Below are 26,565 nucleotides of genomic sequence, written 5' to 3'. Positions count from 1 at the left end.
CTGGGTATATTTCACAAGGATTATAGTTCTCCTCCCTCAGCCAGAGACAGGAAAGGATCATTTTAGGATCTTCACTAGGAACTGGGTAGGGTCCTGGAAGCTCTTATTAAAGTGTGATACTCTTATTAAGACTGTGTCCTCCTCCCCTACCAACTCTCCTAGGAGATTCTCATTCTTCCTTCAGTTCACAGTTTCCAGCTTCCACAAATTGGCCAAAATTATAATGTAAGTGCCCCTACCAGTTTATGGTTCCAGTGACTTGTGTTCCAGTTTAGCAGATCCCAACTGGGACTTGTTGATTTCACCTTTCTGTCCAGATTTTGAGGTGGCTTGTTTGCCCATCAAATCTGTTCTGTGATGAGCCCCACAAAAAAGTCATGATTTTCATTTTGTTCAGTTTTTTCTAACTAGGTTGATCTTATAAAATAATCTCATTGATGGGCCTAAAAACTGTTAGCTATAATTTTTAAAGTCCTTAGAATAATATGTGATTGACTTAGAAACCTGAGCAATTCTAGACCATTTAAATTCCATTCAGCAGGAAAATATTCTCTTTTTATACAGTTCAGTTATCTGATTTAATAGGCAAAATAATTTTAAGTATCAATTATTTTAAATTCAATAGATTAAAATGGTGACCTGAAAAATTTATGTTTTAATCTAAAGAGTTCATGAGTATAAATCATTTATTGAATATATTTTACATCAGAATTGCAAGACTGTTACTCTAAAAGATCAAATTTCCTCATATATTTTAATACATGAAATACCTCATATTCACATATTCTTTGTTATGATGGGAGTTTAATACTATGTGTTCTATTTTCCTAAACTTTTTGTACTTAATGCAAAATCCCCTTGGCAATAAAGATGCATTGCTATTATAAAGAAGAGAAAATTACCTCTTTGATTAACTGAGTTATTTATTGGAAATGATTTAATCTAAATGTGACTAATGGACCTACAAACATTGAAAGATTCCTCCTCATTTCCATGACAACTGTTCTGATAATATTCAATATGTCATGGACTTCAAAACTTAAAAAAAGTGGGTTTGGACTTACAGATCACCTAGCCTATGTCCTTAGATCCATGTCATTAATTTATTATCACTTCTACATTTTCTGAGTCTTACATTGGTACCAACTGACGTAATCAAAAAGAAATGCCCATCTTTTCAAGTAAAACCTTGTTTCACAAGGTTCGTTCTTCTCTGCATTAATAGTGGCTACTTTCTCATTATTTTCATGACAAATATACCATATTCACCACATAAAATTTGAAGAAAATCCACATCAGATCCAGAAATACCTGGAAACAAAGTTCAGTTTTCCAATAAATACGAAGTAAGCAGTGCCAAATAACAAAGTCAGTGAGTGCCATGCCCAAGCTCATGAGCAAATTATGCAGAGAAGATATTAAGGAGAGTATTTAGAGAATGATAGATAATTGTCCAATGATCTGCACAACCTGATCCCAAATATTTTGAATCCTAACTTTATCAAACTCTATCTTCTGTAGTAAGGTAAAACATTTGGTCTAATGCCAAGCAGATGCCACACTACTCAGAGAGAATATTAGGAAAGTAAAATGACCCAAGAAAATATGAGCTCTATTTTCTGATGTAAAAAGTTTAGAGGAGAAGAGTAATTAGGAATAGCCCTGATATCTGAACAGGAACATGGTAGCAGCAAAGGGAGGAAATGGCACCATTAAACACCTGCCTTAAGGTGTAAGGTAAAATGTTGTATTGTATAACATGTTTGCTGACTTCAGAACTGACAGACATCTCAACACAAAGAAAAGAAGAAATAAATAACAGAAAACATTCAGACTCACCTCTAAAGTGCACTCAAGTTACAGGGTAAGAATGAGGGCTTACCTTATTTTCCATGTTTAATCTTAAGAAAAGTTTCTGGTCTACAAAAGGATCCTGATTTGGGATCAATAAGATTAACCATAGATAGGTAATTGGACAATATATTTGTCCATTGCTGTTGGACAAACTTTTCTACCTGTTTCCCCTGCTTTTCTACCTTCCCTTCCTCTCCTGTCCTCTCCTTTCCTTAACTCCGTTCTTTCTGTCTCCTTTCCTTTGCATTCCTGCCCTTTAAATCAATCAGACATAAAATGTTTTCAGTTTGCTGAAATTTGTGTTCTTCTATGAATGATTTATACAAATCATTCCAGCATCCCTTGGTAAAAATACATAAAAATTAATTGTATTCACCCATTGTTGACGTGTTCAAGCTTTACAGTCATTGCACACAGATTAGTTCTGAGTTTGGCTAGAAGAATGATGAGCATTCACTTTTGTTATCTCAAAAGATTATTCTGTCAGTAGAGTAGAAGAATTCAGATCCCCATAAAGAGAATACAGACACAGTAGGCTCAGTTCAAAAGTAAAAACATTTGAAATTCAAAGGTCACTCCAAGTTATCAAGTGGTTATACAAATAAAACATATTTGAGGTAACTGAAATAAAGACGAAAAATTAGAAACGTTGTAACAAGAAGTCTAAAGGTGAAATTTCATTCCTAACTAGAATGTGGAAAATTTTAAAAATGACAAAGAGCTGATATTCAAAAAGACATAACAACATCAAGTTGGTTTTTTTCATTACACTGGATGAGAGTGTAACTTTCCTAGAGATGTAGAGCTGGATACTAGTTTCATAGTGCAATGCATATTCACTATAACTCATTGTTAAGAAAAATAGCCAATACACAATATATGTAATTATTATTATAGAGAAGGGATTTTCATCTTCATAAATGCCAGTAATAAAGAAGCTCGATGGGTATTAACACAAATACTAACAATATTAATATATTAGCTATTTGAACCAAATATTAGTTCTAAATTGGGCAAAACCAGGTAAATAAATTCCTTTCAGATTTTATGAATACGTCCATTAATCTTAGTCTATAATAGTTTTTTTTCCCTCCTTTATTTCTCTAAATACAGTAACTTTTTCTTTGGTCTGGAGAATATTTCAATTCCTTTGCTTCTTGAAATCCACCTATCTCATGACACACTGGGCTTGTGGACATTACGCAGGTGTTAATATATACATATTTTTTTAACTCAGGTGTGAAGCTTGCTGAAGAATCAAAATTCCTTCCTGACCTTTTGATTTGAGTCAAGCATGATCTGTTTACCACTCAAAATCCTTGCTTTTTTAGTGATAAAACTTCAGATGAATTTCCAGGGTTTATTTCTGATTTTGTTTTGGCTCTCAACACAGATTCATACCAGTCCTACTAACCTTTTTGTTAATGCATTTACTAGATTGTCTGGCTTTTATTTCTGCTCATCTTGGAAGACTGTGAGGCATCCAATTACCTCAGACACTTCACTCAATCTTCTCTAAACCAGTGCAGACAATAAAGGGAAAATCGGTACTTCATATGACTAGTGAGTAAGAAGTCTTCATCCTCAGTTTATTTGTTTTTGCATATGCCAGTTATCCAACTCTTCCAGAATTTGTAATTATTTTCCCAATTCTTAGAACAGCCCGTTTTAGGTATTAGCATACCGGTATTTAACAAGGCCATTGACTCATTTGTGAAACTAGGGCAATGGTGAAAAATCAGGGGCTGATTTTGATAACATGAGTATCATAGTCTTAACCTGGACCTTAGAAATCTTAGAGGATTAAATAACAAAAGGCAGGACATTCACATCTGAGGAATGTAATCAGTATGCTTACCTGTGTCTCTCCCCAGGTGGGACAGTTGGAACTGACATTTCAACTTTTGATTAACTTCCTTTAAATCTAGTGACCATCTTCTGATATATTTATATTTGGCCACAAGACTTCTAAAACTATGCCCTAATGGGTATGTAGACTAATTATGAAAGTCCTACAAGCAATAGTCATAGCGGTTGTGATATTTTGGAACGTTATGGTCAACTACCTTCTTATGTCACAGCGAAAAAAATCCTAATTACTACAGCCACTAAGAATTTCTTTATGTTATAAAAGCCAAAAACTAGTTGGCAGAAGTTTCTGTGTGCTCACAATCACTATGCAACAGGAGCATGCCATGGTATCTGATTATAGTAAATGTACCTTCTCTCCATTGAAAGGGAATAAAACATCAGGCAGCTCACACTTCATAGTATCCCATACTCACATTTGTTTTTCAGCCATTGCTCTCTCACTCCTGTTGTTTTTCTCTCTTGCCCTATGCAATCCCCCAAGTCTTCTCATGTCTTGTTTCTTTCAGCAGTTTTCTCCTAACTTCCTCTTTGTAGACAAGCTTCCTCTGGTAAAAATTCCATAATCTGACTGGTTTCTGTGTCGAATTTAATCAGTTTGTATATTTCATTTTAAGAGATAACAACCTGAATTTTACGTTTAGAAGATGGTTTCTTACTGATGTAGATTTTTAATCCTATGAAACTGGTAAAGAGGTCAATTTAAAAATTGCTTCTTGGGGTTCTTGTCATGGCTCAGTGGTTAAGGAACCTGACTAGGATCCATGAGGACTCGCTCAGTGGGTAAAGGATCCGGCGTTGCTGTGAGCTGTGGTGTAGGTTGCAGACGCGGCTTGGATCTGGCATTGCTGTGGCTGTGGTATAGGCTGGCAGCTATAGCTCTGATTTGACCCCTAGCCTAGAAAACTCCATATGCCATGGGTACGGCCCTAAAAAGACAAAAGACAATTTTTTTTAAATTGCTTCTTAAGCTTTGATTGATGATATAACTATTCATAGGATATTTTTTATCTAACACTTAATGGAACCCCTGAAAGAAATTAGTCAAATATCTTTACCTAAATCATTTATTCCAAGTGTTTCGAAATTTCACAAATCTCTTGTAAATCTTTCAATCTATTACATCTAAACACATATAGGTATACAATAATAAGTTGTATACCTATTTTGAATCTCACTTCAATTTCTCTTTCACCTTCCCTATAAATACTATTCTGTTCCTTCAAAGTGCATCTGTGTCTATACTTTCTTTACTTGCCCTGGGCTGCATTTAGGATGTAATAAAGATAAGGTTTACACCCTTGTCTGTTTTGCTAATGTTTAATTTCATAGTATTTAGCAAATCCATAGAAGAGTCTGTTATTCTGGATCCATTTCATGTGAAAACTCAAATTCATCTCAGGCTGTTTCTTTCAAAGACACCCTAAACTGGGACTAGAAAAAAAAAATAAAAAAATAAAAAAATTGGGACTGGGATATACATGCTCATTTTATTCAATATTCTTCTGGCATATGCTATGACAAGTAAATTTCCATTCTGAGGTTGATGTTAAGCAGCCTCTAAGCTAGTAGCAGGAGTATTAGCAGCAGAGGCAAAGGCAGTAATCCCATTATAAATCCCTTTGCTTCCAGTTTATTCCCTACCAAAATCAATCATTTTAACTGCTGCTATATAATCTTCCAAAATATTACTTTCATCATGTCATAATATTGGCCAAAACACTACAGTTGTCAAAATTCATTGTCTCAGAGAGTAAGAATAATTTCCTTTCGACATTTTCCCAGTTTTCAAACTACCTTTCTAACTTTACCCACTAAATATTCTAATGCCAATGATTCCCATGCTAATGAATGTGTCAGACTTAAAGTCTGAAAACTTCATTCCCCTAATTTTCAAATGCTCCCTGAAATAATGCTTAAGATATGTTTCTTTATCAGTCGTAACTTCTCTATTTTCAGATGGAAATTTCAGAATAGGCACATATCTTTTTGATTCTACCTCACTGCAAAAATCTGGAGTCAATTTGAACATAAATTCTCTGACTTCTATTAAAGAAGTTAAATGATGATATTGTGTACTATATGTGTCTTAAGTTGTTCCACTTTTCCCTTATTTATCATGTAGAATTTGTGTAACTCAGTGTATGTACTGCTAAACTATGTTAAATATTTGAAGATACCCAAACTTCAATAAATCTAGTAGAGACAAGTTATGTTGTAATTACCGATGTTGTAACAGATCAAAAACTCAGAGAAGATATAATTAAGGGACTGAAGTACAATTATAAGCTTTTTCAAATATTTCTCCTTAAAATGTATCCCGCTCCCTATATTTGTACATTACATGCACATACGGTATTATATTATAATGAAAATAAAATGAGACAATTTGTTAAATACTCACATGAAAATACTGGCTATGATGAATGCTACTCTGGATAAAACTGAAAACAAATTTTACAGGTTTTAGCCATTAATCTGCACAGATTTTATATGATTCTTAGGCTTCATCAAAATAGTATATTACCTCAGGCCAGGTTGCTACTCTCTTCAAGTATGGCAGATACCAAAAATGCATAATTTTTCAGAGTGTATTCAAAGCTACAGCAATGCCTTGCTAGGTCACATCAAAAACTCTACTTCATCAAAATAACATCGTAATCTTTTGATCTAAAATCCCTTAATCTGGAGGAAATAGAATATTTCCTTCTTCAGTATAATGTATGTACTATACCTCCATGTCTTATTTCAATATATGGATTATGTTTGAAGGTTGGCATCTTGCCTAGAATTGGTATTTAGTTAGAAGACTTCCAAATATCCTTTCCACTGGCTTCGAAGCTTTAGGAAATATTTTGCATCTCTATACTTCTCTCTGAAATACATTGATTTAACACTTCTTCATTTGTTCACCTGTTAATTTAACAAATATTTATTGGTGTATTTGTATATGAGGCATAATGGATGAAAGTATAGGCAAGACAAGAGTTGCCAACTTCAAGTTCTTAAACTCTAATACAAAAAGCTGGAGTTCCTGTTGTGGCTCAGTGGTAACGAACCCAACTAGCATCCATGAGGATGCGAGTTTGATCTCTGGCCCGGCTCAGTGGGTTAAGGATCCAGAGTTGCCGTGATGCAGCTCAGATGCTGTGTTGCTAAGGCATAGGCTAGCAGCAACAGCTCTGATTTGTTGCCTGGGAACCTCCATATGCCCCAGGTGTGATCCTAAAAATAAAAAAAATAAAAAGCCAATAGCTAAATATTAAAAATCTCAACTCCTTATGATTATGGGCAACTAGAAGATGACATGAAAATATGGAATATGTCAACTATCCAATCTTATCAGATGAAGGGTGATTGCAAAATAAAAAGGATTTGATGATAATGGAAAGTGGAACTTATTGTTTGCTATATAATAAACACAGTATATTATTCAGCTTAGTCCACACAACAAAATATCAGGCAAACTGGAATTATAAATAGGATATTAAATACTAGATAAATTCAGAAAATTGCTTTGGTTTCCCATATGTTTACCTATCATTTTATACTACATCCTGTTAGAGTTACAGAGTATCTTTAAATTCAGGTCTGAAAGGTAAGCTAAAGACAGCAAAGACAAAAGATGGGGGTTGGGGTTGATTCCATTATGAAATAATGTCATATTCAAAGATCAGAGGCAAAAAGAGCATAATGCATTATTGGAATATAAGTTTTTCAGGATCAACTGAATAAAGATCAGAGTGAGATATCACTCTAGTCTAGATCTCTGGTGTCACATCACTACATACTAAATTCAAAGACAATTTTAACAAAGTAATGAAAGTGTTAAGAAGATAGTGAAGATTTTAGGACAAGGATATGATGAGAAGGGATGTAGAAAGATGTAGAAAGATGACTCTGCCTGCGATGTGAAAAATACATTGCAGGAAATTCTAATTCTAATAAGAATAGGTGAAATTATTTGGACTAAACCCAAAGTAAAAAAAAATTCTTCCAAAATTTAAAAAGCCCAAATCTAAAATTTTTAGGCCTAAAAAAGCCTAAAAAGATTGAAGATATTAAACCGAAGTTTGAAATTTCCATGCAAAATTATGGAGACAAGCCTGAATTTGTAAAGGAATAGAGTATTGAAGAAACAAAGTTTTCCTATTCTGATGGCATATGTGGATACCACACATAGTTTTGTTTCAGAACTTCCCAGGGAAAGAGGAAAAATTCAAAGCCAAAAAAATCCTTAGGTAGAGTTTCTAAGAGACCTTCCTTCCCCATACTATGGTAACAGCACGAATCTCTACCTACCTTCAGGACAACAGCAAATGAGAAATAAAATTTTCCACCCCACCTTAAATAAAATTAAGTAAATAAGGGTAAAACAACAACAGCAAAACCATGATAAAGTTGAGAGATGGAAAGAATTCCTGATAAATCAGCTATGGCTGCAGACTGTAAACATACAAATTCCTACCCTAGATGAACATGGTTTTATTGATCAGGAAACCTCAAGCAAAGTCTATGTTGTATTGGTTTCTGTCTATTTATACTCACCCAAATTTTTTAAACATTTTTTCTTAGACAATGATCAGTACACAAAGAAATGAAGTCACATGAAGACCAAATTAGCTGACAACAAGTAATTATGGCAGGAGATCCACACATATTTTGCATATGTGCATTATCAAATTATACAGTAGCCTTAAAAAAGCAATGTGCAGGTAAGTTGACTACAAGAAATATTGTGAGGCTTTATTTCAAAATATTAAAGAAGATTTAGGGAATTGTGATGTAGCAGAAACAAATCTAACTAGTACCCATGAGGATGTGAGGATCACCTTAGTGTGTCGGGATCTGGCATTGCCGTGAGCTGTGGTGTAGGTCGCAGATATGGCTCAGATCCTGAAATGCTGTGGCTTTGGTGTAGGTTGGCAGCTATAGCTCTGATTTGACCCCTAGCCTGGGAACTTTCATATGCCAAGGGTGCAGCCCTTTTTTTTAAAGCAAAAAAAAAAAAAAAGAGATACATAGGAGGCTAATGAATTTGAAGAATTGATATGCAAAGCAAGTTACAATAAAATTTTAAATAGATTCAGTGCAGTATTAGGTAAAACTTCAGCATTTTTTCCATAAAAATGAATAAGCTAAAATTTATAAGAAAACCAGAGGAAAGCCAGGACTCTTGAAGATGAGGAATGCTATGGAGGAAAGAGTTATGCTATCAGGCACAGAGATTTACTACAAAACAAAATGAATAATATTCTTTTGTTTAATCACAAGTATAGATGAATAAATTTGTGAAAGAGAAAAGAGAGTCCCAAAGCAAACCTAGGTATATATGGTAAGTTGATGTATAACAGACTTGCCACTGTAAATCAATGGGGAAAACAGTGTCTTTTTAAATAAATGGAGCTTGGCAATACTGTAAAGATTTTATAAGAGAAGGCAGAATACCTCTGTGACTTTAGATAGCATGTCAATAAATTTAACACATGGTATGAAGAGAAGTACACAAAGCTTCAAGGAGCCAAAATGAAAACAAAACAAAACAAAAGAACACCCTTATGGAACCAACAGGGGGGAACATCAATTACCAAAGAGCTAAACACTGTTAAAGATGTTTAAATTACCCTTTGAAAACACCAAAATGCTACATACTGAATGTCTGTGTTCCCCTCACATTTATACGTTGCAATCCTAACCCTCCGGTGTGGTTGTATTTAGAGATGGGAAGGAAAGGAATTTAGTTAAAATGAAGTCATAAGGGTGGAGCCATTAGTTTGATAAGATTAGTGTCCCTATTAGAAGGACACCTCTTTTCTCTCTGTGTTCACACACTGAGGAAAGGCCATGGGAGGTCACAGTGAGAAGGCAGCTGTCTACAAATCAGTCCTCACCAGAAATTAACACTGTTAGACCTGGATATGGGACATCTAGCTCCTAGAACTCTAAGAAAATTGATGTCTATGGCTTAAGCTATCCAATCTATGGGATTTTGTTATAGCAGCCAAGCTGACTAAACAAGATATTGGTATCAGGATGTAAGGTGCTATTGTGTCAAATATCTAAAATTAGAGAAGTGGTTTTAAAACTGAGTGATGAGTAGAGTTTAGAAGAGTTTAGAGTTGCACACTAGAGTCTAGATTACCGTGAAAAGACTATTTTTTGGAAGAAATATGGATGTTAGAAATTCTGATGAGGACTCAGAAAGAAAGAAGAGTTGGAGAGAAAGCCTCCAGCTTCTGAGAGAAAGGCATTGTGAACAGACTGTTTTTAGAAATGAGAACTTTAAAGGACAGTATGATGGGGTCTCAGATGGAAATGAGCAACAATTTATTGAAAATTGAAGGAATGACAATCCTTGTTATAAAATGACTCTAAAAATACCTTGGCTGAATTGTATTCTAGTGTTCTGTGGAGATAGAAATTACAAGTAATGAAATTGGAAATTCAACTAGAAGATTTCTAAACAAAATGATTCACAGCAAATTATTCAGCAGGAGCTATGGAGGCCAGAGAGAGTAGGATGACATTTAAAATGCTGAAAGAAATAACACTCAACCAGAATTCTATATCCAACAAAATTAACCCTCCAAAATCAATGACAAATTAGATCATTCCCAGTAAATAAAAGGTGAGAAAATCAGTCACTAATAGACCCTCTTTACAAGACATGCTAAAATCTTTCAGGCTGATATAAAAAAGACCCTAATCAGTAATTCTAAGCAATATGAAGAAATAATGAACTCTAGTAAAATAACTATATAGGTAAAAGTAACAGCAAATATTATATTTTGGGGTTTTAAATCTTTTCATTTCCTATAAAATTTAAAAGACATGGGCATAAAACAATAATTAAATTATTTATGGGTGGTTAACATTCTATTAATATGTATTATAGCCTCTTAATATTTATAGTATAATTGTTTTATAGTCAAATATGTGGACTGTATGATCAAATTTGTTAAAAATTTGCTGAAATTGATTTTTGGGATAAAGATTTGTCAGTAAATTGAATTGTTTTAGGTGTCTGAATGGGTGGGTATATGTTGTCTCTTACTGTCAGGTACTCAGTCTTTTATATGCCTATTAATGCTCATTAATAGCACTATTAAATTTTTCTATAGTTTTGCTGTTTTTTTGTCTGCCTGGTTAATGAATGACTGGAAGGGTATGTTAAAAATTTCATACTATTATGATGAATATATTAATTTCTTCCTGTAGTTTTAATCTGAAAGAATTAGGTACACACAATTGAAAAAATTATTATATCATAGTGAACTAAGTCTTAAATCTTAATATAGTTAGCCTCTTTAAAGCTAGAAGTAAAATTCACCCTAAAGTCTTACCCTCTTCTGTTTTTAATATAACAGTAAAGCCCATTTTGATTAATATTTGTTTCGTTTATCTTTTCTCTATCTGTTATGTGCTGACCTGTATCTCCTCAAATTCAGAGGTTGACATTCTAACCCCTAGCACCTCAGAATGACACTCTTACTTCAAAATAGGCTCTTTAAAGAGGTAATTAAATTGAATGAGATCGTTAGGGTGGGCTTAATCCAATATGACTGGTGTCTTTATTGGAGAAGGATCTTTAGACACAGGCATATACATATGAAAGATGATGTGAAGACAGGGAGAGGATGACCACCCATAAGCCAAAAATCAAAGCCTAGAACACATCATTGCCTGTTAGCCCTCATAAAGAACCAACTCTGTCAACACCTTGATCTCAGACTTATAACTTCTATAACTGTGAGAAAATAAATTTCTGTTTACTTATTTATTTTTTATTTTTTTGTCTTTTTGCCTTTTCTAGGGCCACTCCTGCAGCATATGGAAGTTCCCAGGCTAGGGGTCTAATCAGAGCTGTAGTCACCGGCCTACACCAGAGCCACAGCAACACGGGATCCGAGCCGCGTCTGCAACCTACACCACAGCTCATGGCAACGCCGATCCCCAACCCACTGAGCAAGGCCAGGGGTCGAACCTGCAGCCTCATGGTTCCTAGTCAGATTCATTAAGCACTGCACCACGACGGGAACTCCTAAATTTCTGTTTAAACACTCAGTCTGTAGTCCATTATTAGGGCAGCCATAATAAATTAATACACATTCTCTTGCCACCTCACTCATTGGTGTTTTTCCTGAAAACTGAATTTTGTATTTTTAATCCAATTTCAAGTCTAATTCAATCCATTTAATTATCTTTTGAATATTATATATATGGATTTTTGTCCCTATCATCTGGGTCTCTGCCTTTTTTTTTAATCCCATCTTTTGTTTTTTGTTTTTTCCAACACAACTATTTTTCATCCTTTTAAATAACTGTCTTTTTTTTCCATTTATTTTTCCTTTTCCCAACTCATTGATTTAGAAGATGTACAATCTGTTTCAGTTATTTTAGTGTGTATCCTTGACATTTTAAAAGCGTAGTCTATTTAGATTATTCTAAAATAAACCAATCATTAACTCTTACCCAGAATTGTAAAGGAACTAGAATGCATTAATTCCAACCAGACTTTTTCTAGTTTAAATAAAGTGGGTTATATATCTTATTTCAAGCTTGCTTTTTAAAAACTCTACTAATTAGAATTTGTTAATTTTGCTAGTTCTGCTTTATTTCATTCATTTTAGTTCTGACTTTGTTGAGATTAAAAATCTATTTACAGATTTACAAACACATAATCTCTTTTAGCATCTCCACCTGCCTCCTGGTATTATTTTTCCTCTTTTTGTAATTTATTCACACTTTAGTAATGGTTTGGCAGTATATAACTCTTAATATATATCAAAAAATGTGTTTAGGTCATGCTCTAGAGAAAGAGTTTGCTAGTACTAAATTTTAGGTCACCAATTATTTCCCATCAATAATTTGAAGGTATTATTTCTTCTTTTGTCTTCCAATTGCTAGTTAGAAATCAACTATCTATGATTAAGTGATTTTAAAAAGCCAAAATATTTTTCCTTCCCTATATAATCTCAAGGATTTTGGTAAAAATTTTAATTTCATTTTGCACTTATTTTCTTAAATAATAATGTGCTATTATTTCCTTGGAAATCATCTGTACCATCCATTTAACAACTGGATGATGAAGATCATTTTCATTCAGAAACTCTCATTTTGATTAGTGCTTTCTATTTCCAAACAATTTATACGACACAAACATTTTATTGATTTTTCCAATCGTTTTTTTCCCTCCGAATTGAGAACTATGTCTAGATACTCATATTGCAACAGAACAAAGGGTGGGGGGGAAAATGTATACATGTAAGGATAACTTGATCCCCTTGCTGTACAGTGGGAAAAAAATAAATTAAAAAAAAAGAAACTTAATTTGGTAATTGTTTCTCTTTAAATTACTGCCAGCTGACATTAATATCTTCTCAAACTTTATTATTTAAACAACTTCAAATTTAAAATTTTTATTTTTTCTAACCACCATACCTGCATCATATAGAAGTTCCCAGGCTAGGGGTCAAATCGGAGCTGCAGCTGCAACTGCCACCAAGGCAACATTGGATCTGAGCTGCATCTGCAACCTACACCACAGCTTCCGGCAATGCTGGATCCTTAACTCACTGAGTGAGGCCAGGGATTGAACCTGCAACCTTGTCGTTCCTACTTGGATTCTTTTCCACTGTACCATACTGGACTCTCTAATCAAATTGAGAGTCTGGCATTACAGTATTTTTTTTATTATATATAGTGTATTATGTTTAAGGTATTACAAAAGCAACACAAGGTTAAGCCCAAGTTTATTCATTTAGCATACTTGGTATATTATGTTTAAGTATTATAAAAGCAACACAAGGTTAAGCCCAAGTTTATTCATTTAGCATAATTCTACTGACTGACCATGCACCAAGCAAACACTGTTAAAAGCACTGAGATTATGTTAAAAAATAATGCAGATGTGATCATAAACTGTGATATTATAGGATAGTTGGTATCCAAAAAAATCCCAAATGTTTAAGAAGTGAAGATACAAATCTATTAAACCTCTTCCTTCATCAATATAATTCTCTTTTGTTATACTACCCTGCAAATGTCAATTTCCCTCCAATAAGAAGGACATGAATTTAATAAACTGATAATTCTATAAACTGATATGGAATCAAATGAGTTCAATTAGGTTGATTGAAATAAAACACTGTGTCTCAGTTTTGATGCCTTCTAAGATTCCTTTTGCAATATTTCTTATATTATTCTATAAATTAAGATTTCAGGGAATCAGGAAGTCTACTATCTGTATCATTAAGCCGCCAATACTGTCCTCCTTTAGGTTTTCTAAAAGATGAGACCATTGTTAGCAGTCTAGATGGTTAAAGAGTGAAAGTTTATGCACCATGTGCTGACAAGGACACCAGAGATGTCAGCCTCATGCAAGCTTTCCAATCCGAAACCCATGGGGAAATTAACATAAGAATATAGAAAAAGAAGAAATAGCATTATAAAATCACCAAGAATCTCTTTAAAGAAAAGCCAATGGGTAACATTTCCAAAGGTGTATTAAAATTTTGCTTTACTTTAACTAGGAACCACCTGCCGATCAAAAATATTATCTTAAACATATAAATGCGAATGTTCCTTTATTGTTTCATCCAGCTGGAAGTAAGTAAGGTCCAAAGCACACCATACTTATAATAAAAAAAAAGAAATTTTTAAAATCAAGGATTTAGAATTAAATTAATTTTAAAAATTAAAAATAAAGAAAAAAACAAATAATTCATGACATTATATTTATGACTATATCTATTTAAAGAAATAAGCAATGACCATAGACTTTTAATGAAGTATACTTTGGATATAAAATATCTAAACTATCAATATTAACAATAATATACAGTTACTTTAATAGCATCTGAATTACTAATTAATAACAACTAGACTATTCTAAAAACTGAAGTCACATCTACAACTCCAGTACAGCATGAATAACCTCCAATTTGTGTAATCAAATTCAAATAACAATTTAGGAGGCTTTAAAATTTTATAACTTGGAATAAATTTTTGAATAAATGTTTCATTTTTCAATGTGCTTGATATTATATAGGCATAGATTAGAGATCTTCCTATTCTTCTTGAATCTGAATTTAATACTATTTTAAATTTACTTACATTGGATTATCAATAAGTACCAAATTATATAACCAATTGTTCCAGCTATATTACTTATGTATCTTTCCGTGAGAATGTATTTAAGTGCAGTAGGTAACTATTTCTTACTGATTCTTTTTGTTGTATATTTGCGTAAAGTTTAGAACAAAAGAAAATCTACAGCTAGAATTATCAGCTTCTCTTTTAAAATTCAAGTCATATTTAAAAAAAACTGTACAATATCATATTCACTTAGATAAGAAGTGCACCTTTAAAAGTGTATGGCATGGATCACCTTTTTTCCTGTTAAAATATCTATAGACATTTTACAAAGATCAAGGTCATTCTACATGTTGATTTCTTACAGAATATAAATTCAAACTGGTTTCTATAATAATCCATTTACTGGGGATATTTTATTCTTTAAAAGATCACTACTTCTTGATGCCAAATAGTAACAGTATCAATACTTAAAGAAGTTTTGTAAAGAAGATTTATATGTGTTCTGGACCTAGCAACATACTTACCTATTTCAATCTAAATTTTAGGCTACCCTGGGCACAGGCATGGGAATGAGTCATGGAGCCTTGTTTCCACTACATTCAACATCAGGAAAGTCTAATCATGACATAATGCAATCTAATTAGAGCAGATCATATCTGATATGATATGAATTAGTTTTCTAGGCTGCTATAACTGTACTACAAACTGGTTGGTTTAAAAAAACGTAGAAGTTTATCTCAAAGTTCTGGATGCTAGAAATCTAATCAAGGTGTCAGCAGGACTTTCTTCTCTCTGAAATATCTAGAGGAGAATAAATTTTTTGACCATTCCTATCCTGTGGTGGTTGCTGATAATTCTTGGTGTCTTGGCTCGCATCTGTATCACTCCAAATCTGCCTCTGTCGTCACACAGTCTTCTTCCCTGTGCGTGTGTACTGCTCTGCTCTATGTCTATATCTTTCTCCAAGTCTCTTTCTCTGTGAAAGACCCCAGGCATTGAATTTAGGGCCCACGCCAATCCATCATGACCTTATCTTAGCTTGATGACATTTGCAAAGACTCTATTTTTAAATAGGGTTTCCAGGAAACATGAATTTTTAGAGGATACTATTCAACCCAGTACATCATATCATATTGCATCATATGATACATTATATCTTATCATATGTCACATAATATAGTATAAAGAGAAGTTCAACAATCTTTGCTTTATTGAGTTAACCGTTAAAGACTGGGAACTAAGTATAGGTTTACCTGCAATAGCAAGCTATCTTATGCATCACAGGATGTTTAGAACATCCCTGGCCTCTACACACCAGATGCCAGGGAAACATCTTGTCTCATAGTCAATTCTCATCTACTATGTTGACGGCATTATTCACACTTTTAAAAGACTATCTAGGAGTTCCCGTGTGGCACAGTGGTTAACGAGTCTGACTAGAAACCATGAGGTTGCAGGTTCAATCCCTGGCATTGCTCAGTGGGTTAAGGATCCGGTGTTGCTGTGAGCTGTGGTGTAGGTGGCAGATGTGGCTGGGATCCCACATTGCTGTGGCTCTGGCGTAGGCAGGCGGCTATAGCTCTGATTAGACCCCTAGCCTGGGAACCTCCATATGCCACAGGAGCGCCCCTAGAAAAAGGCAAACACACACACACACACACACAAAAAGACTATGTAAGTTACAACTAACCAAAAACAGGTCACTGACAAACATTCATGCGCTCTTACCCTAGCATCCAATAATCTAAAACTATGTATTTCCTATTGAAAGAATGATTAACCTCAAATTCTAACTATGAATTAACGAAGAAATGTTCAGTATTCAATATTTGTTAGGTCATAGATTCCAGAATACATTTTATTCTGGGCTGTTTTTCCAGCATAGTTTTAATAAATAGGGCTTTGTAGACATCTATTCCAATACAGTTTTCCACTCATCAGTCTACCTAGATGCTGTCTTTTCACCAGAAAGCAGTCATTGTATTTGACCAAACAAATGTCACTCGTTCTCGAGACAGTGTTTTGTTTTTGTTTTTGTTTTTTTTAATGTTTTTCCTTTTCTTCTTGCAAACTATTCATAGTCTCATATTCTGAGACTCACTCCTTGCTTCTCCTCTTGGTCTAAGATCATTCCCTTGGCAATCTCGTCCTGTATTGTGGTTTTAAATAAATGCCAAGAAAAGCCAAGTTATATCTTTAAAACAGAGTTCTCTTCTGAATTCCAGCCTCTTATATATAACCACTTACTTGACATTTTGCTTGGATGCCCCGGATACATCTCACACTAAACTGAAACTGAATCTTATCCTTCCTCCTAGACACACACTGGCTTCAATTTTCTTTACTCCATTTCCCTCAGTGCTCATGATATACTTGAAGTTATCCTTTGTGCAAGACATGTTTCTTTGAAAACTCCATCTTGTTCTTCTTTACTTTATCCCATCTTCTTGCCTTAATTTATCCCATCTTTTTGCTGGAAAAACAGTCACAGTGCTGGTAAATGACTTAAGCTTAAGAACAAAGACCTAAAGGCATGAATGACTTAAGTTTAAGAACTGTTATGTGCCTAAAGGTCAGAGTAAAAGCTTAACCTTTTACCAGCTAAGTGGCTTTTAAAATAGTAAAAGAACTTATATAATAGTAAACAAACCCTATATCATCCACCCATAGCCACTCCTCACTTGATCTCATCTAAAGAGCACAATAAAAGCAGTGTGGTTTCTTGAGGTGGTGCTCTTGGTCCCTGAGACCTTGAGTCCCCCGTTTCCCACCTTTACTGTCTCTGTGTCTTGTTTTATGTTTACTTTTTTCCTTAAGTTCCACAGCACCCATTCTTCAGCCCCATCCTGCTGAGCTGGTCTTGGCAATCCTTGACTCCATTTTTTTCCCCCTACACCCTACATTTTGTCCATCAACAAATGCTTCTGGTCAGATTTCAAGAATACACATATTCTAATTACTTCTTACCACTTAGCAGATAACACCCTGGTCTGAATCACCGTCACTCATCTCATTTATTAGTGAAATGGCTTCCTATTTGGGATTTCTTTTTCTATCATTACATCCATAATCCATTCTCAATATTTAATCCAAAGGAATTTAGAGTGACTTATATTTCAGAACATGCTATTCTCTGGTCAAAACCCTTAAGTTGCTCTCTAAGTAGCTCCACGTGGAACTCGCACTTCTAATCTTTTGATACTGAGATCCATCTTAAAACTACCTTTGCCTGGCAAGATTAAGGTTGGTATCTTCAAGATATGATTTTTGAGTTTGTTTCTGCAAATCACCAAATGGCACTATCAATTACGAAAACCCTTAAATTATATTCTCTGCATGAGGTTTTTGGGAGCACCATATTTGTAGTGTGAATTTAAATCTTGAATGCAAATGAGTACTAGATTTGTGGTTCAAATGTTCTAGGGAATTTTCCTGTTTGTTTCCTTTTTTTTTTTTTTTTGCCACAACAGAGACTGTCTCTTTGCTATCATTTTCTATTTTCATCTTTACAGTGATATGTGAAATTACACACTTTTATTAGACTCTCCTTTTGATATATTAGGTTTTACCTTTAAATAATAGTACACAATGGATCTGGGGAATTTAACATAAGATACATACACATACATACACACACATATTCTATTTTTCATTTTTATTTTTCTTTTTATGGCTGCACCTGCAGGATATGGAAGTTCCTAGGCTAGGGGTCAAATCAGAGCTGCACCTGCCAGCCTACACCACAGCCACAGCAACGTCAGATCCAAGCCATGTTGCGACCTACACCACAGCGCACGGCAATGCCAAGATCCTTAACCCACTGATCAAACCTGCATCCTCATGGATGCTATGTTGGGTTCTCAACCTGCTGAGCCACAATAGGAAGTTCACACAATTATTCTAATCTCTGATCTTTGGAAATGTAGTCACTGCTCAGCAAACTTTACAAGACCTTTTGTGTATTATTATTTATTTAATCTCTTCTAGATATCAAGATACATACAATATTCCGGCATGAGTTATAGTGGAACTTCACTATATAAGAACTGAAGTGGAAAGGTTTAGTTTTTTATGACTATCTTTCATTACTTTTTTTTTTAAGTATGGCAACTTTTCAGTTTTATTTTAAACAAAAGACCAGTCCAATTAGATAACATTCTTTTAAAAAATTAGAACCTTTGTTTTCAAGTAGACTGTTCACTCAGTCAGCTAATTACAAATAATTCTTTCCCATGAGTTTGGGCTGGTGAATATATCCAGGCAAAAAGCTTCCTAAATGGGTGGAAACCTACATTATTGAGTGTGGATCCTCATTGCAGTATTATACAGAACAACATCCAGTTGTGCCAAAGCACTGGATTTTTGGTATCAAAGAGAAAAATCACCCATATGGTGATTGCATTTGCCATTTTCATCCAATTAATACTGAAAATAACATGATAGGATGGATGTTTGATGCTGTGTACTTTCTTTTTAGGGGTATACATTATCACATACCACAATGACATTCTGCATTTTCATTTTTACCTCTCATCTTTATGGGATATATCTTTTTTCTTACCATATTGCCCCCTACTGCTTTATCTGTCTCATAGGACATATTATTATTATTTTTAACTGGGTAGCAGATGCATAGCTTCATTCACTTTGGTTATTTTTCTTGTCAAAACATAAATGATCTGTAGGGATAAAGCTTAGGTGCAATGGGTATTGGCCACTATAACTTATTCTTTAATCTCATCTTTCTAGTTACATCAGCTCAAAGCAGTTCATGAGCAGAAAGTACACATTGAGGTAAATAGCACTGAATTCTATTATACACACTAAGAGGGCCAAAGGCTTTCAAGAAGAGTCGGGAGGTGAGACTGAAAGTGGGATCACATCAAAAACAAATATCTCGGGGTTAACAGATACAAACTATTGCATTTGGAGTGGATAAGCAATGAGGTCCTGCTGTATAACACAGGGAACTGTATCTAGTCACTTGTGATGGAACACGATGGAGGATAGTGTGAAAAAAAAAGAATATATATATATATATATATGTATGTATGATTGGGGTCACTTTGCTGTACAGTAGAAATTGACAGAACACTGTAAATCAACTATAATGGAAAGAATAAAAATCACATAAAAAATGTCTCTGATCTGATTATGTTACTTTGGGTCAATCCTCATTATCCATCACTGGAAAACTATAAAGCCTAAGACATTTATCATTTCCCTATCTTATCTTCTTTTTCAAAACACACTGATTATTTTATTTGGTCTAAAAAGCTAGAGATATTCTTAGCATCACTGAGTGATTACATCCTAAAATGGACAAGAGATAAGTTAATCACAAAAGTGTAATGTATCAACACAGGTTGGGAAAGTAAAAGAAGGAAACCTTATTCACTTAGAAAATGACGTTATCTTCAACTTGGAAAATGCTTTGAGAGAAAGATGAAACTCTATACATAGGGAAGAATGCAGTGCAGAACACAGAAAATGCCAAGCATTTTAAATATCAAAATCAGTATACAATGTGAAAATAATTTAGAAAATTAAACACGTTAATACTTGGAATGAGAACAGGCATGGAAATTATCTGGCAACCTGAAAATGGTGTCTGATATTTTTAGCATACGACTGAATAGGAATTGTAGGGAAAAAAAAGTATGAGTTTCTCCTCAATAACTCACAGTAGATAGGAGACAAAATAATTATTACAAAACAATAAAAATACCGTTTTGTAATGCATGTTAATCTTCTCAAGTTTATAACCAAAGAAATTCAATAGTAATTCACTAAATATATGCAGGTGAATTTTCATAAGGGAGAATGCAGGTGTCCTATTAATATCACTTTCCATCTCACTGAAGTAGAGCATCTCTGCATCTGTGATCACCTGCCTTTCAGTCCCTTAGATCTCCTAGACAGGAAGGGAATCTGCTGGAGGCAAGAGATGATGCATTAAAAGTCATGTTGACAACTGTCAAAGTCAGCAGCCACACAAGCAAGGAGTTTTAGATAAGGTGTTTATTTGTTAGAGCCTAGTAAAGTGGGTCCTGGAGAGTAATATGAAATGTACATTTTAAAAAGTCTCCTATTCCCCAAATGCATTTTCTTTTTCCCTAGAGAATATGTATTGTAATTTCACTATTACTTCACTCTCATTTTTTAAAAGGTAAAGAAAATAATAACATAATTCACTGGAGAGTAATGAAATAATAAATAATATTTCACTGTTAAAAAAGTACGTTAGATTTTCAAATTACAAATTTGACTTTTACTGCCAACGTCATGGTTTAGCAACATCAAGAAAAAGATTAGAAAACATAAGTATGTGTATAAAAGTAAATATAAATTAGTATATACAAGATGTATAGAAATTCTGTGTAATGTGTATAGAGGAGTAAAGGAGACCCTAGAAGGAAGAAATACAATTGTGGAATAATTATAAGAGAAATAAAATTACTACCTTGATTTTAAACACAGAACTGCAGGAGGTAGCTATACTGAACTTATGAAAGTTCATATTCTCATCATTTCTCATCATTACACTTATTTTTTAAAATTATGTACTAGCAAGTCTTAGGTTTGGGTGTGAATTACAGAAATACTCAACCTAATACTCTTGTAAAGATGATCAAAGGATATCTGTTACTTATGGTCAGGAAGTACAGATGCTATGAATCCAGGCTCCTAATCTATTTAGCTTTGAGACACATATATTACTTTCCCTCATGGTCATTCACTTTCCCTGGTTTCCACTCCCATGGTCACCACATGGTGTAGGATATGAGCCGGTGATGCAGCCTTTATGTCTGCCTTTCAAAGAGCAAGAAGGGATAAGAGAAAAGAGATACAGGTCCCTTTCCTTTAAGAAAACATGTCAGAATTATTTTTCATGCCACGAGTAAAATTTTAATCACAAAAAAACGTCCATGAGGGTCTCGGATATCTGTTCTGTTCGCACCTATGCAAGTGAGAATGTATTTTCACTATTGAGGAAGAAGGAGCACATTTTTTTTGAGACACTGTCTTCTAAAAATTCTGATAATGTATATCCAACACTATAGTTTTCCATGTCATTTATATGAGAGTATAAAAGAATGGCATCTTAATACATATATCACTTACATAACATTCAGTGGCACATGATAGCCTAAAGGTAATCTGAATTTTTTTTTCAAATGTCTTCTATTTCTTTAAGGTCTTCCTTTTATGCTTCATCAGTGATAATTATGCTGATACTAGGGATACCCTGCCCACAGCCCTCTGTCCCTGTATCCTTAGAAAGTTTACTTACTTAAAGCTAAATGAAGGGAATGATTAAAGGTCTAGCAAAGTCACGCACGCACACATATACACACAAAGACCTCTAAACCAAGGCGTACCATTCCCCAAAAAATTATAAAACGGGGCATAAAAGGAAGATTTAAGAAGAAAATATAGAGAAGAATATGGGTCACTTACAAAAGATTAGGCATATATTAGGTCACTTTAAAAGGTTAGAGGATTTGAGTGGCATAAAACCTACCCACACTCTAAAAGATAATGTGCAAATGTCTTTAAAATCCTGAGGAAAAATGATTACCAACCTAAAATTCTGTACCTAGAGAAACCACAAATAAAATATGATGCTGAAATAAAGGCATGTTCAGGTATGCACTATCTAAAACATTCTGCCAAACATACATATATATCTCAAATATACAGAAGCACCTTATACTACCAAAATTAGGCTTTAAATCAGTACACTTTGAATTAATAACATATCAACATCAGTTCATTAATGTGACAAATGCACACATGTAAGTTGCTAATAACGTGGCAGGTGTTTCACGTATATCCAGGCGGAGCAGTGGACATGCCACCTTGCTTCATCAAACTACCCATAGTAAAATTAAGGAGGAAAGACTGGAGTTTAAAATAAAAAAGAACTTTTCAGTATTCAAACAAAAGTCAAAATGGAAAGGGATTTCTGATTTGAAATTTAAATTATTTCTCATTCCCGCCTACTCAAGGTTTTCAAATAAAAAAGGGCTTCAGAGCAAAAATTAAACTCAGTATGTAAATATAAGATCATTGGTAAAGACCTAAAAAACATCTCAAGAGTTGCCTCAGAAAGGTATTCAATTAGATAAAAGACCTATGAGTGATCTTGAAAAGGTGCCTCATAATTTTCATTAAACTTTAGGGCTTCTGAAAATCTTACGAAAGATCTTCAGCAGCCTTGCAGGAAGCCCATAACAGAAAAATTCTTAGGTTGGAAAAAAATTTAATACAGCTTTTGTCCAATAGAGCAGATTCCCAAATGACACATAAGAAATCCACACAATTTTTATAGTTTATTTCAGTTTAGACTAAAAGGGTCAGAGACGGTACAAAGGACAGCAGTCACTGAACTACTCATCTGGCAATCCCTGCCCAGCTGTGATTTAGTGTTGCTATTACTCTGTGCGCCTCGGAGGTGCCTCCCATTTCCCCCTTTTTAAATGGGAGTCGATCTGCAGTTATCTTATTCCTGTTCCACATTGTATTTGAGGGTTACAGTTTGAGAATTTGTCGTTTTTAGTTTGTGAGTCTTAAGACTGAGAAAAACTAAATGCACCGAGTTTCACAAAAGGAACCCATTCTAAGGACCTGATTCAGATGAGGAGATCCTGGATCTCAAGCACAAGTGTGATGCAGTAGATCAGAGGGCAGCAAGCTATGGGCAGCCGGGCAATTCTGGCCCATATGCTTTTATAAATAAAGTGGTATTAGAACATAGTCATACATGATTAGGTAACATCATCAGTGAGTGCTTTCAAGCTATTATGGCAGAGCTGAGTGTAGCCTGGACAGAGACCATACGTCATACAATTACTGTTTCACAGACTACTTATTTGGGGATGGTTCTTAAGACATGGTAAGTATATTTTTATATGCATTTAGTGTAAATATTGTATAACTAGCTGTCAGAGAGTGATGGTTTTAAAACATGTCCTCACATTTTTTTAAATCAATTCTCCCACTAATATTCCAGTATAATATCTCTTTCTCTCCAAATATAGAGTCTAGTCTTATTTTCTTATTTCTCAGGAGTGAACTGCAATACAAGTAACAGTGTACAAAGAAAGGTCCTAAAAATTCTTCATTTTTTGCTTGGCTTAGTTTGTCTTAGGATACACACTCTTAGAACCCAACCAATGTGTTATGAGGAAGCCCAGATTAGTTATAGGGAGAGGAACACAGAGAAGCTCAAGAGGAGAGAAACTGAGACTCCAGTTAAAACTGAATAACAACAGATATCTGTGGAAGAAAGATTTAGATGCTTCAGCCCCTGGCAGAGGAGGTATGGACACATGAACTTGGGACTTTGCTTTTACTGTATATCTCATCATTCAAAACCTGCCAACCTAACAGAATAGGAGACTGCAAAGCCTGAGCTAATTTTTCAATTTGTGAATACACGCTGCGAGTTGGGATATCTTTCTCTAGGATACTGTATATAAGCCGATATACAGTGTTGTGCCCCAATAGCTAGACTATGCTGGTCCAGGATACAAGAGATAGAAGTAATACTGGTCCCCTCTCAGGGTCACTCCCTGTAATTCACCTGTAGAATTTGTACTTCTGATCTCCATAACTTTTGACTCTGCACATCTGAAATGCTGTGTTTTGAATTAGGGGTGGTGAATACACATATACTGAATGGAATTGTTAGGACTACAATGGACTTAATGTTATGAGGAGCATCTTGTCATTTACACTCCTCACAGCAGAGGATTAGCCGAAAAAAAAAAAAAGTAGAAAGGTTAGTCTACTAACCCATATAGATCTCAATAACCATGAAGGGCTAAGGCACTTTTACACAACTGTGGCAAGGGAGCAGAAAACGTGGAAGGCAGGAAATTCACAGGGGTACCCATAAGTTCTTCCAGTGATAACTGTGAATGACCAATTTCAACCATTATGGAGTATCACACGTGAAGTAATTAAGAGCTCAGATACTCTATGAATAAAGAACCAGGTGAGCCCATCAGCCAAGAACCTAGACATGCCATATCCTTGGTGAAGAAAATCAAAATGTTCATTTTAGGAAGAAGAGGATAGATAGCAATTACAGTTCCAGGAACAGCTGCAGTAATAGAAAGTGTTAACTAGAGTTTCGGCTTTTTTTAGCAAGGTCCTTAGAGACACTCCTTCTGAGAATTATCTAGAAAGAGCTCAGTGAAGAATTTAGCTTAATGGTAGGCAAAAGTGGATTTCATCAGTTTAGTGAGTAGACTCCTCTTATGTAACAATTTAAAGTTGTCTTGGTCCCTCCTCTTCCTCAAGCTTAGCCATCATATTATGCAGGGCTGGACCAGCTTCGTATGAGTGGAACCTGGTCACATGTGTCTGTTGTCATTTCTGTCATGGTTTCTGTTCAGGTGATTTTCTATTATTACAGCATAGGATGCTGGCAAGAAACTGCTCTACATCTATGAAAACTCAACTTTAGAGTGCAGAAGTGTTACCAACCATAGAGGTTGTGATGTAAAAATTCTGCTCTCTTAATCCTGCAGGCTGAGAGTTTTGATATGCATTTCAAAATACTCCTTGGACTGTTCTAGTGGGATCAAATGCCAGTTATGAAAATCCAAATCCAAAATACATCTTTCCTTTCACTTTTCCTCCCTCCATGCTTCACTTTCTTGCCCTTTACAACCATTTCCTGAGATCACATTTTCAAATAAAAAGCAAGCCTTCATCTCAGACTCTGCCTTATGGAGAACCAAGGAAAACCTTGGCTTTTCCATTTTCCAGTATGTTTTTGAGAACTCTTATTTGTGAATATCTGCTTCTTTTAGTTTTGTAGATAATAATTTTATTCTGTTACTGATATTCCAATGCCGCCTTGGAAGAAACAGTTACAGGTAGATAGGTAGGTAGACAAACACAGATGAGAGAGAAAAAAGTATAGATAAGTATATATAGATATATTATTTGTGTGAATGTGTTCAACTGTCCATATTTTCACAGAAGTCTAAAATGCTGTGTTTACATCACTTATTTTCAAAACTTGTAGGCAAGGACACTTTCTAATTTATGTTTGTATAATTTCTGAATTACACTTTTTAAAAAGTGATCTCTCACCACCAATAAAAAATCCAGAGTGCAAACAACAACAAAAGCTAGTGCAAGTAATTTAACATTCAGCCTGGTTATCTGGTCCTAGTTAATTTGTCTTTTCTTTTTTTTTTTACTTATGTCTCCCAGTTTATTATATTTTTTATTGTTATTTTCATAATACAATTTTTTTTCTACTGTACAGCATGGTGACCCAGTTACACATACATGTATACATTCTTTTTTTTCACATTCATGCTCCATCATAAATATATAAATATATTATATTTATTATATTATTCTATAATAAAATATAGAATAATAACATATTTTTAAATGTTGATTTCATAGATTTCAAGATTAAGACAATTTTGTATGTCACTACTTAAAAATGATAGTATTTATCTTTTATATTCAGTGCTTTATGTTTTGGCTAATATAGTATTTGTGACCATTTGGTGATAAAATGGAAAGACTACAGAGGAATATGCAAAAAACTGACATAAACTTTGGATATTCATCTGCCACACAGTGATTATTTCTGTCATATATGTTAGTATTCTTGTTAACATATCCATAATAGAACTTAAAAAAATGTTACACATTTGAAATGCTTCTTAACTGTTTCCTTTAAAATAAATAGTCTTAGAAAAACAAATT

The sequence above is a fragment of the Phacochoerus africanus genome, chromosome 13, assembly GCF_016906955.1.
Source record: "Phacochoerus africanus isolate WHEZ1 chromosome 13, ROS_Pafr_v1, whole genome shotgun sequence".
NCBI classification, from domain to species: domain Eukaryota; kingdom Metazoa; phylum Chordata; class Mammalia; order Artiodactyla; family Suidae; genus Phacochoerus; species Phacochoerus africanus.
Note: the sequence above shows the minus strand (reverse complement) of the source record.